We start from the raw sequence: 10559 nt of genomic DNA on the forward strand, positions 1-10559 counted from the left end.
GGACGACGCTACTAGCGGATTGTGTCGTCAACAACGCTGTTCACCAGCTCTATGACATTCTCTTCGAGATCATCCACGAAAATACTCCTATTTGACGACGTAGGGCCTGCGTTGTTTACAATCAACCTTGGTGGACCTCTGAACTACGGAATCTTCGGAACAGATTGCGTAAAACAGCGTTTAAACAACGTTCAGAGGAAAACAAGCGCTTACTTCGTGACATGGAGAAGCTTTTCAACAATCGGCTGAATACAACGTTCCACGAGTACATATTGCGAAATGAGTCGAATGCCAAGCAGGATCCGTCGTCGTTTTGGGCCTTCGTAAAAAAGCTACGGCGTAATGGCGGTGTACCTCATGGCGTGTTCTACAAGGAAGCTCGCGCTGATGCTGCTGAAGGAGCTGCAGACCTCTTTGCAAACTTTTTTGGTAATGTATACTCGAACACCCCTCCAGTCCATTCTTCGGACGAACATAGAGATTGGTTGAACAGTATAGTGCGTTACGATATGCATCTGCCGCAATTGAATGTTTCGGTTGAAAAAGTGGAGGAAGTTCTTTTGAATGTTGACTCCTCTAAAGGTCCGGGTTGAGACAGATTGCCACCTTCGTTCATTAAGCAATTCGCCACGTCCCTCGCCTCGCCTGTTTCAATTATTTTCAACCTGTCACTAGTTAGTAGAGTATTTCCCATAGCGTGGAAAGTCGCCTCCATCACTCCAATACATAAAGCTGGGAACATCCACAATATCGAAAACTACCGTGGGATTTCTATCTTAAGCTGTCTGCCCAAAGTTCTCGAAAAAGTGGTATATAATGTGGTGTATTGTGCGGCTCGGCCAATGATATCTGAGCATCAACATGGCTTTGTAAAGAAACGCTCCACGACGACTAATTTGATGGTATTTGTGAACTCGTTAATCTCCAGCATCGAAGAAAGACGGCAAGTTGATGCGATTTATATTGACTTCAGCAAGGCCTTCGACATGGTTCCGCCACGCACTCGCACGCGACACGCACTCGCAGTTGACAAAATGAGATGCTTAGGATTACCCAACTGGGTTACTCAGTGGATGCTGTCCTATTTAACCGATCGCTCAGCCTTTGTCAGCATTAACGGTGTTAGTTCGGCCAGTTTTGTGATACCATCGGGTGTTCCTCAGGGAAGCCATCTTGGGCCCTTAATTTTTATTCTCTTCGTAAATGATTTGTGCAGTAGATTACGATCGTCTAAGCTTATGTTCGCAGACAATTTGAAGGTATTTCGTGAAATCAAAACCTCGATTGACTGCTGCGCTCTCCAGGAAGACATTTGTTCACTTTTAGGCTGGTGTGCATTGAACGGCATGCAAATCAATGCTTCAAAATGCTGGGTCATATCATTTAGCCGTTTACGCGAACCGCTGCATCACGAGTATAGCATAGGACACAGTGTCTTGCTTCGTGTCCATACTGTTAAGGACTTGGGCATTTACATTGACACAAAAGTTCGATTCACGGTGCATGTATCCACGATTACTGCTAAGGCATATGCAACGCTCGGTTTTTTAAAAAGAAACACTAACGACTTTCACGACATCTATGCGCTGAAATCGCTATACTGTACACTCGTTCGGAGCTTGCTAGAGTATGGGGTCGTTGTTTGGGCACCCTATTACGCGGTACATGCGAATAGAATTGAGTCCATCCAAAAGAACTTTATAAGATATGCGTTACGTGTCGTACCGTGGAACGATACAACGAATCTTCCTCCATATATAGAACGTTGCAGGCTTATTGACATCGATACGTTAGCAGCCAGAAGAAAACTACTTCAGCGAATGTTTATTTTCGGACTAATCAACGGGGATATTGACTGCAGCCCACTTCTTAGTCTGATTTGCATACATGTCCCTCATAGGCAACTGCGTAACCATACAATGCTATGGCATCGTTCCCATCGTACTAACTATGGCCACAATGAACCGTGGACTATGTGCTGCCGTGCTTTTGATGAAACGTCAAGGGTGTTCGATTTCAATATCAGTAAATGTACCTATAAACATAGAATTAAGGCCTTAAGTTAGTGAATAATCTGTGCAACTATATGCTGAAGAACTAAATAAATAAATAAGGAATTTTGATAACTTTGTAACATTACAATGTTACTTCTGTGTTACTTAATAGCAACATTGTGTTACTTTTAGTGTTGAACACCGTGTGTTCACCACCGAGGCGCTGGACAAAAGGCGACTGCATAACCCCCCTTATTACGCTAGCGAAGAGGGTTGGGTTATTTTTAGACACTAATTGTGCCTGTTCCTTCGGCTACTGTAAAACCACCGACCGAGAAGTTTAATCTAACTTTGTTTTTACTGGCGGGACGACGACACTATGCAGGCCTTTGCGACTTGAAATGAAACTGCAAACTGGTACTGGCAGTTCGATACTTGTCAAACTGTACCAAAATTTGCAAAAATAACGGAATATTTCGAGTTTCCACCATTACATGTACAGTCAGTCCACAATCATGGGTCACACACAATTGTGGGTCATTTTGGCTTTAGCTGCTAATTTCCGTTTTAATATCACATAATGATTGATCAATTTATTAGTGCTACCTATGGGTAACAATTTTACCAATCACTTAGTATAACATTCACGCAATGATCGGTAGGTAACGCTAAAATGACCCATAATTGTGTGTGACCCATGATTGTGGACTGACTGTACTACACACAAAATAATCCACACGTCCTTTTCACGTGAAAAGTCACGTAAATTTGTTACCCGAAGAGTTCTAGCTCAGTGGGAAATCTAGGAAGGAAGGGTAATGTCGAATGGGTGTAGGTTTCCACTCACCTGAGGAGCGTATTCGAACGAACCAATAACCAACCTTATGTGAAAACAAACGAAGTGCAGGCTCACAACCGCGACTTCTCAAAAGCGAAACGAATCTTCTCTTTAGTGAATCTAAACTAAAACGAGGTATAATGACTCCCTTACGAGTCCGGAACGAACTTCAGATAGGCGAACTATAATAGATCTATTGCTATATGCATGAGTTAACTAGACGAACTATCAGTACATTAATTTGTACTTGTGTTTGTATTTGTATTTGTATTTGTATTTGAATATAGGCTATGAGCCCGTTATCCTTACTTAAGACTAATTTACAAAGAATTATTGGGGAAGTCTTACATATAGAAACAAGTTACATATAACATAGAAATATAATCCCTAAAACAGTGGTCCTCTGTAATATAACCTAAGCCTACCCAGGTAACCAATAAGCATTTCCAATGCAATTTAAATGCAAGCCAATAAGCATTTAAGTTGCCTTAAATGCTTCTTAAATGCTATTTTGGCAAAATATGCGGCTACTTTACTGCTAGCCCTCTTATAGTGCTGACAATGCTTATTTGCAGCTAGTTACCGACAAGAAGAATTTAAATAGAATTGTGGATGCCAATTTACAACGGTTATGCAGTCAAAAGGCTGATAAACAGCAACCTGCAGTATAAAACGCCAGGGATGCTAATAAACGATTGATTTACTGCTTATACTAATGCTTATTGGTTACCTGGGTATGCTTAATGGTATTTGAGCTCATGTCAGTGGTTATAATGTGCTGAAGCGCGTTAAAGGCGTTCATGAAACGAGAGGTTGGTTCGTGCTGTGAATAGTTCCTAGAACGAAACGGTGGGTCGAAGATTCTAGGTCGTCGAAGTGTAACTGGGCTGTTGTTGAAAGTTAAGCGCATGGTCAACGGTTGACTAACTGTTCGTCCTGAGAGTATGTTCGTGAAGAACACGATATCAGCTATCTGATGCCTTGAGTGTAACGTGTCAATGTCCACCAGAGAACAAAGGTCATGGTAGGGTGGTAGCTCGTCTCCATTCCATCCAAGATTCCTGAGAGCAAACCTTACAAATCTTTTCTGGATTCTCTCAATGCGTTGAATATGCGTAATATATTGTGGACGCCAAACAACGCTAGCGAAATCCAGTTTGCTTCTGACGAGACCTTTGTAGATCGCTAGTATTGCATACGGATCATCGAGATCACGGGCAAACCTCCTGACAAGCGCAAAAAGTTTCAGGCTCTCATTAATCACGTTGTCGATATGTCTAACAAAGGAAAGTGACCTATCGAATGTCACCCCTAGGTCACGTACATATTCTGCACGCGATATAGTACTATCCCGGTGAACGTAGTCGTAGATCATGGGGCTAATTTCCCTAGTAAATGTCATCACTGAACACTTATTCGTATTAACCTTTAATCCGCAGTTATCACAGAACCTTCCAAAATGCTCTAAATCGAGCTGCAACTTTAGGCAGTCGTCCGTGGTTTTAATTGGAAAAAAGATTTTCACGTCGTCGGCATAAGTTAAAACGGTTGCGTGTAAGATAGCTTCCGGCAATTGGTTCATCCAATGCCCTTTTGGCATACAAAAAAAATCAGTACATTTCATCTTATATTATAAGGTTTTTTCACAAGAGGGGTTTTAGCTTATACCTTACGTACTTTAGGTTGTTGTACTTTAGGTGAGGTGTAGGGGGGAATTATCACAATAATCTAGATGACAATCCCAGTTGGCGTTGGTCCTCGATGACCATACTCGACGACAACGATGATCTCGGCGACCACCGGCCCTCACCGGCAACGACGAACGAGAGTTCAGCAAGTACCGGTACCAACCGGTAATAACGTCTGTAGTAGATTCTCCGCAGACACCGGTCTCTACCGGCAATGGCGGAGAATACCGAATACGCCATACCGATCGGCTTCTACTGGCAATGGCAGCTAATTACCATTCGCCCCAAGTACCAGTTTCTACCGGTAACGGCGGCTGAAGATAGTTGATCCCAAGAATCGGTTCTAACCGGAAATGATGGACGAAAATGTCTTACAGCAAGTACCGGTTCCTACCGGCAATGACGGATAAAGATGGCTGGCCGCACGCACCAGTTCCTACCGGCAATGGTAGACAAGATGGTTTCTTGAATCCACCGACGATGGCCGATGGTTGATAATTCAAAACGAGCACCGGACCTACCAGCAATGGCGGACAAGGATGGCTTTTCACTCCACCGATTACTTTCGACAATCGTGGACAAAGATGGCTTTTCGGCCCACCAACTACTAACGGCACCTATGGATGGTAGTTGCTGCAACGATTGGTAATTACCGGCAACTGGGATGGTAACCACTTCGATGAGCACTGAGTAGAAACGGGTCAGCACTCCGTGCTAGTGCTAGTCCTGCAAAAATCCCTCTATGGAGTTGTCTTCACAATGTTAAATGTAAAAACTTTTAGCTATCAGTTTAATACGTTCAATTTGTGTCACTCACCATACTATTCTATCTTTAAGGTGTTTCAAACAATTATTCACTATAGCCGTACTAATTTATACTAATTTAAACAACGTCTTTTAATATGTTCTATAATTTGTAAATTTTAACAAACCTAACAATTGTCTACGTCTTTCATATAATAACCACTTATCTTATACAAGAAAATGGATTCCTGTCTGTCTGTCTGTCTGTCTGTCTGTCTGTCTGTCTGTCTGTCTGTCTGTCTGTCTGTCTGTCTGTCTGTCTGTCTGTCTGTCTGTCTGTCTGTCTGTCTGTCTGTCTGTCTGTCTGTCTGTCTGTCTGTCTGTCTGTCTGTCTGTCTGTCTGTCTGTCTGTCTGTCTGTCTGTCTGTCTGTCTGTCTGTCTGTCTGTCTGTCTGTCTGTCTGTCTGTCTGTCTGTCTGTCTGTCTGTCTGTCTGTCTGTCTGTCTGTCTGTCTGTCTGTCTGTCTGTCTGTCTGTCTGTCTGTCTGTCTGTCTGTCTGTCTGTCTGTCTGTCTGTCTGTCTGTCTGTCTGTCTGTCTGTCTGTCTGTCTGTCTGTCTGTCTGTCTGTCTGTCTGTCTGTCTGTCTGTCTGTCTGTCTGTCTGTCTGTCTGTCTGTCTGTCTGTCTGTCTGTCTGTCTGTCTGTCTGTCTGTCTGTCTGTCTGTCTGTCTGTCTGTCTGTCTGTCTGTCTGTCTGTCTGTCTGTCTGTCTGTCTGTCTGTCTGTCTGTCTGTCTGTCTGTCTGTCTGTCTGTCTGTCTGTCTGTCTGTCTGTCTGTCTGTCTGTCTGTCTGTCTGTCTGTCTGTCTGTCTGTCTGTCTGTCTGTCTGTCTGTCTGTCTGTCTGTCTGTCTGTCTGTCTGTCTGTCTGTCTGTCTGTCTGTCTGTCTGTCTGTCTGTCTGTCTGTCTGTCTGTCTGTCTGTCTGTCTGTCTGTCTGTCTGTCTGTCTGTCTGTCTGTCTGTCTGTCTGTCTGTCTGTCTGTCTGTCTGTCTGTCTGTCTGTCTGTCTGTCTGTCTGTCTGTCTGTCTGTCTGTCTGTCTGTCTGTCTGTCTGTCTGTCTGTCTGTCTGTCTGTCTGTCTGTCTGTCTGTCTGTCTGTCTGTCTGTCTGTCTGTCTGTCTGTCTGTCTGTCTGTCTGTCTGTCTGTCTGTCTGTCTGTCTGTCTGTCTGTCTGTCTGTCTGTCTGTCTGTCTGTCTGTCTGTCTGTCTGTCTGTCTGTCTGTCTGTCTGTCTGTCTGTCTGTCTGTCTGTCTGTCTGTCTGTCTGTCTGTCTGTCTGTCTGTCTGTCTGTCTGTCTGTCTGTCTGTCTGTCTGTCTGTCTGTCTGTCTGTCTGTCTGTCTGTCTGTCTGTCTGTCTGTCTGTCTGTCTGTCTGTCTGTCTGTCTGTCTGTCTGTCTGTCTGTCTGTCTGTCTGTCTGTCTGTCTGTCTGTCTGTCTGTCTGTCTGTCTGTCTGTCTGTCTGTCTGTCTGTCTGTCTGTCTGTCTGTCTGTCTGTCTGTCTGTCTGTCTGTCTGTCTGTCTGTCTGTCTGTCTGTCTGTCTGTCTGTCTGTCTGTCTGTCTGTCTGTCTGTCTGTCTGTCTGTCTGTCTGTCTGTCTGTCTGTCTGTCTGTCTGTCTGTCTGTCTGTCTGTCTGTCTGTCTGTCTGTCTGTCTGTCTGTCTGTCTGTCTGTCTGTCTGTCTGTCTGTCTGTCTGTCTGTCTGTCTGTCTGTCTGTCTGTCTGTCTGTCTGTCTGTCTGTCTGTCTGTCTGTCTGTCTGTCTGTCTGTCTGTCTGTCTGTCTGTCTGTCTGTCTGTCTGTCTGTCTGTCTGTCTGTCTGTCTGTCTGTCTGTCTGTCTGTCTGTCTGTCTGTCTGTCTGTCTGTCTGTCTGTCTGTCTGTCTGTCTGTCTGTCTGTCTGTCTGTCTGTCTGTCTGTCTGTCTGTCTGTCTGTCTGTCTGTCTGTCTGTCTGTCTGTCTGTCTGTCTGTCTGTCTGTCTGTCTGTCTGTCTGTCTGTCTGTCTGTCTGTCTGTCTGTCTGTCTGTCTGTCTGTCTGTCTGTCTGTCTGTCTGTCTGTCTGTCTGTCTGTCTGTCTGTCTGTCTGTCTGTCTGTCTGTCTGTCTGTCTGTCTGTCTGTCTGTCTGTCTGTCTGTCTGTCTGTCTGTCTGTCTGTCTGTCTGTCTGTCTGTCTGTCTGTCTGTCTGTCTGTCTGTCTGTCTGTCTGTCTGTCTGTCTGTCTGTCTGTCTGTCTGTCTGTCTGTCTGTCTGTCTGTCTGTCTGTCTGTCTGTCTGTCTGTCTGTCTGTCTGTCTGTCTGTCTGTCTGTCTGTCTGTCTGTCTGTCTGTCTGTCTGTCTGTCTGTCTGTCTGTCTGTCTGTCTGTCTGTCTGTCTGTCTGTCTGTCTGTCTGTCTGTCTGTCTGTCTGTCTGTCTGTCTGTCTGTCTGTCTGTCTGTCTGTCTGTCTGTCTGTCTGTCTGTCTGTCTGTCTGTCTGTCTGTCTGTCTGTCTGTCTGTCTGTCTGTCTGTCTGTCTGTCTGTCTGTCTGTCTGTCTGTCTGTCTGTCTGTCTGTCTGTCTGTCTGTCTGTCTGTCTGTCTGTCTGTCTGTCTGTCTGTCTGTCTGTCTGTCTGTCTGTCTGTCTGTCTGTCTGTCTGTCTGTCTGTCTGTCTGTCTGTCTGTCTGTCTGTCTGTCTGTCTGTCTGTCTGTCTGTCTGTCTGTCTGTCTGTCTGTCTGTCTGTCTGTCTGTCTGTCTGTCTGTCTGTCTGTCTGTCTGTCTGTCTGTCTGTCTGTCTGTCTGTCTGTCTGTCTGTCTGTCTGTCTGTCTGTCTGTCTGTCTGTCTGTCTGTCTGTCTGTCTGTCTGTCTGTCTGTCTGTCTGTCTGTCTGTCTGTCTGTCTGTCTGTCTGTCTGTCTGTCTGTCTGTCTGTCTGTCTGTCTGTCTGTCTGTCTGTCTGTCTGTCTGTCTGTCTGTCTGTCTGTCTGTCTGTCTGTCTGTCTGTCTGTCTGTCTGTCTGTCTGTCTGTCTGTCTGTCTGTCTGTCTGTCTGTCTGTCTGTCTGTCTGTCTGTCTGTCTGTCTGTCTGTCTGTCTGTCTGTCTGTCTGTCTGTCTGTCTGTCTGTCTGTCTGTCTGTCTGTCTGTCTGTCTGTCTGTCTGTCTGTCTGTCTGTCTGTCTGTCTGTCTGTCTGTCTGTCTGTCTGTCTGTCTGTCTGTCTGTCTGTCTGTCTGTCTGTCTGTCTGTCTGTCTGTCTGTCTGTCTGTCTGTCTGTCTGTCTGTCTGTCTGTCTGTCTGTCTGTCTGTCTGTCTGTCTGTCTGTCTGTCTGTCTGTCTGTCTGTCTGTCTGTCTGTCTGTCTGTCTGTCTGTCTGTCTGTCTGTCTGTCTGTCTGTCTGTCTGTCTGTCTGTCTGTCTGTCTGTCTGTCTGTCTGTCTGTCTGTCTGTCTGTCTGTCTGTCTGTCTGTCTGTCTGTCTGTCTGTCTGTCTGTCTGTCTGTCTGTCTGTCTGTCTGTCTGTCTGTCTGTCTGTCTGTCTGTCTGTCTGTCTGTCTGTCTGTCTGTCTGTCTGTCTGTCTGTCTGTCTGTCTGTCTGTCTGTCTGTCTGTCTGTCTGTCTGTCTGTCTGTCTGTCTGTCTGTCTGTCTGTCTGTCTGTCTGTCTGTCTGTCTGTCTGTCTGTCTGTCTGTCTGTCTGTCTGTCTGTCTGTCTGTCTGTCTGTCTGTCTGTCTGTCTGTCTGTCTGTCTGTCTGTCTGTCTGTCTGTCTGTCTGTCTGTCTGTCTGTCTGTCTGTCTGTCTGTCTGTCTGTCTGTCTGTCTGTCTGTCTGTCTGTCTGTCTGTCTGTCTGTCTGTCTGTCTGTCTGTCTGTCTGTCTGTCTGTCTGTCTGTCTGTCTGTCTGTCTGTCTGTCTGTCTGTCTGTCTGTCTGTCTGTCTGTCTGTCTGTCTGTCTGTCTGTCTGTCTGTCTGTCTGTCTGTCTGTCTGTCTGTCTGTCTGTCTGTCTGTCTGTCTGTCTGTCTGTCTGTCTGTCTGTCTGTCTGTCTGTCTGTCTGTCTGTCTGTCTGTCTGTCTGTCTGTCTGTCTGTCTGTCTGTCTGTCTGTCTGTCTGTCTGTCTGTCTGTCTGTCTGTCTGTCTGTCTGTCTGTCTGTCTGTCTGTCTGTCTGTCTGTCTGTCTGTCTGTCTGTCTGTCTGTCTGTCTGTCTGTCTGTCTGTCTGTCTGTCTGTCTGTCTGTCTGTCTGTCTGTCTGTCTGTCTGTCTGTCTGTCTGTCTGTCTGTCTGTCTGTCTGTCTGTCTGTCTGTCTGTCTGTCTGTCTGTCTGTCTGTCTGTCTGTCTGTCTGAGTGGTGTATAGAACTGAAAATGCTAATAAATTGATTTTCGCATATAAATTTATTCAAATTTCAAGCCAATTTTGCGCTTATCGGATCGCTTATGCCATCAAAACAGACTAGCGCTGAAAAAACTGTACTGTTTCTTTGATCTCATCTCGTTTTCTTAACTCTCGGGTACATTTTCATTTTAACGTATCTGACAATGAGAGATTCTCTTCGTGTCCCCTCTCTTCTGTTTTTATGGTAATACTAATGCATCTTAGCGCATCAGCTTTGCACGAATCGGTTGCCGGAGTCACTAGCTATATGATTTGATTTGAGCACAGCTAAATGATTTGAAAATTTTCTTTTCAATGTTTTAGTTTCGCCGTAAAAAGCAGAAGAGAGCAGACACGAAGAGAATCTTTCATTGTCAGATACGTCAAAATGAAAAGTACCCGAGAACTCTCTTGTGGACAACATCGTAAAAACGATGCAATTAAACCAATGACTATTTTTTCTTGAAAGTATTCAAAATAAGTCCCAGTTTTCATTTTCATGCAAAAACAATTATCTAAAGGAGGGCCAACTAAGAAAAAGTCCAATTTCTCTTTCTAATATTTCATATCTAATGCTCTACCCAGTTATTTTTGCAATTCAGATATATTACAGTTTTGAAATCAAGCATGTAAATTACTCACAGAAACATTTTGAAGTCAATCATTTTATTCTAGATGTCCATTTTCATCGAAAGTAAAAAAGGAAATATTCATACAGTATTTTTTTAGAAAATGCTTTTTAGAAGATGATAACTCTAACGTCATAGTGTCTAATAGTCATAGTGTTGAGACATTAATATCAAAATATCATGAAATCGGATCTGAACAAATTTTTCAATTCAAATTGTCAATTCAAAAAGAAATTCATATGTGGCTTTGAAGCCTTACCCGTCAAACGGTTA

Source organism: Sabethes cyaneus, chromosome 2, assembly GCF_943734655.1.
Source record: "Sabethes cyaneus chromosome 2, idSabCyanKW18_F2, whole genome shotgun sequence".
Lineage (NCBI taxonomy): Eukaryota > Metazoa > Arthropoda > Insecta > Diptera > Culicidae > Sabethes > Sabethes cyaneus.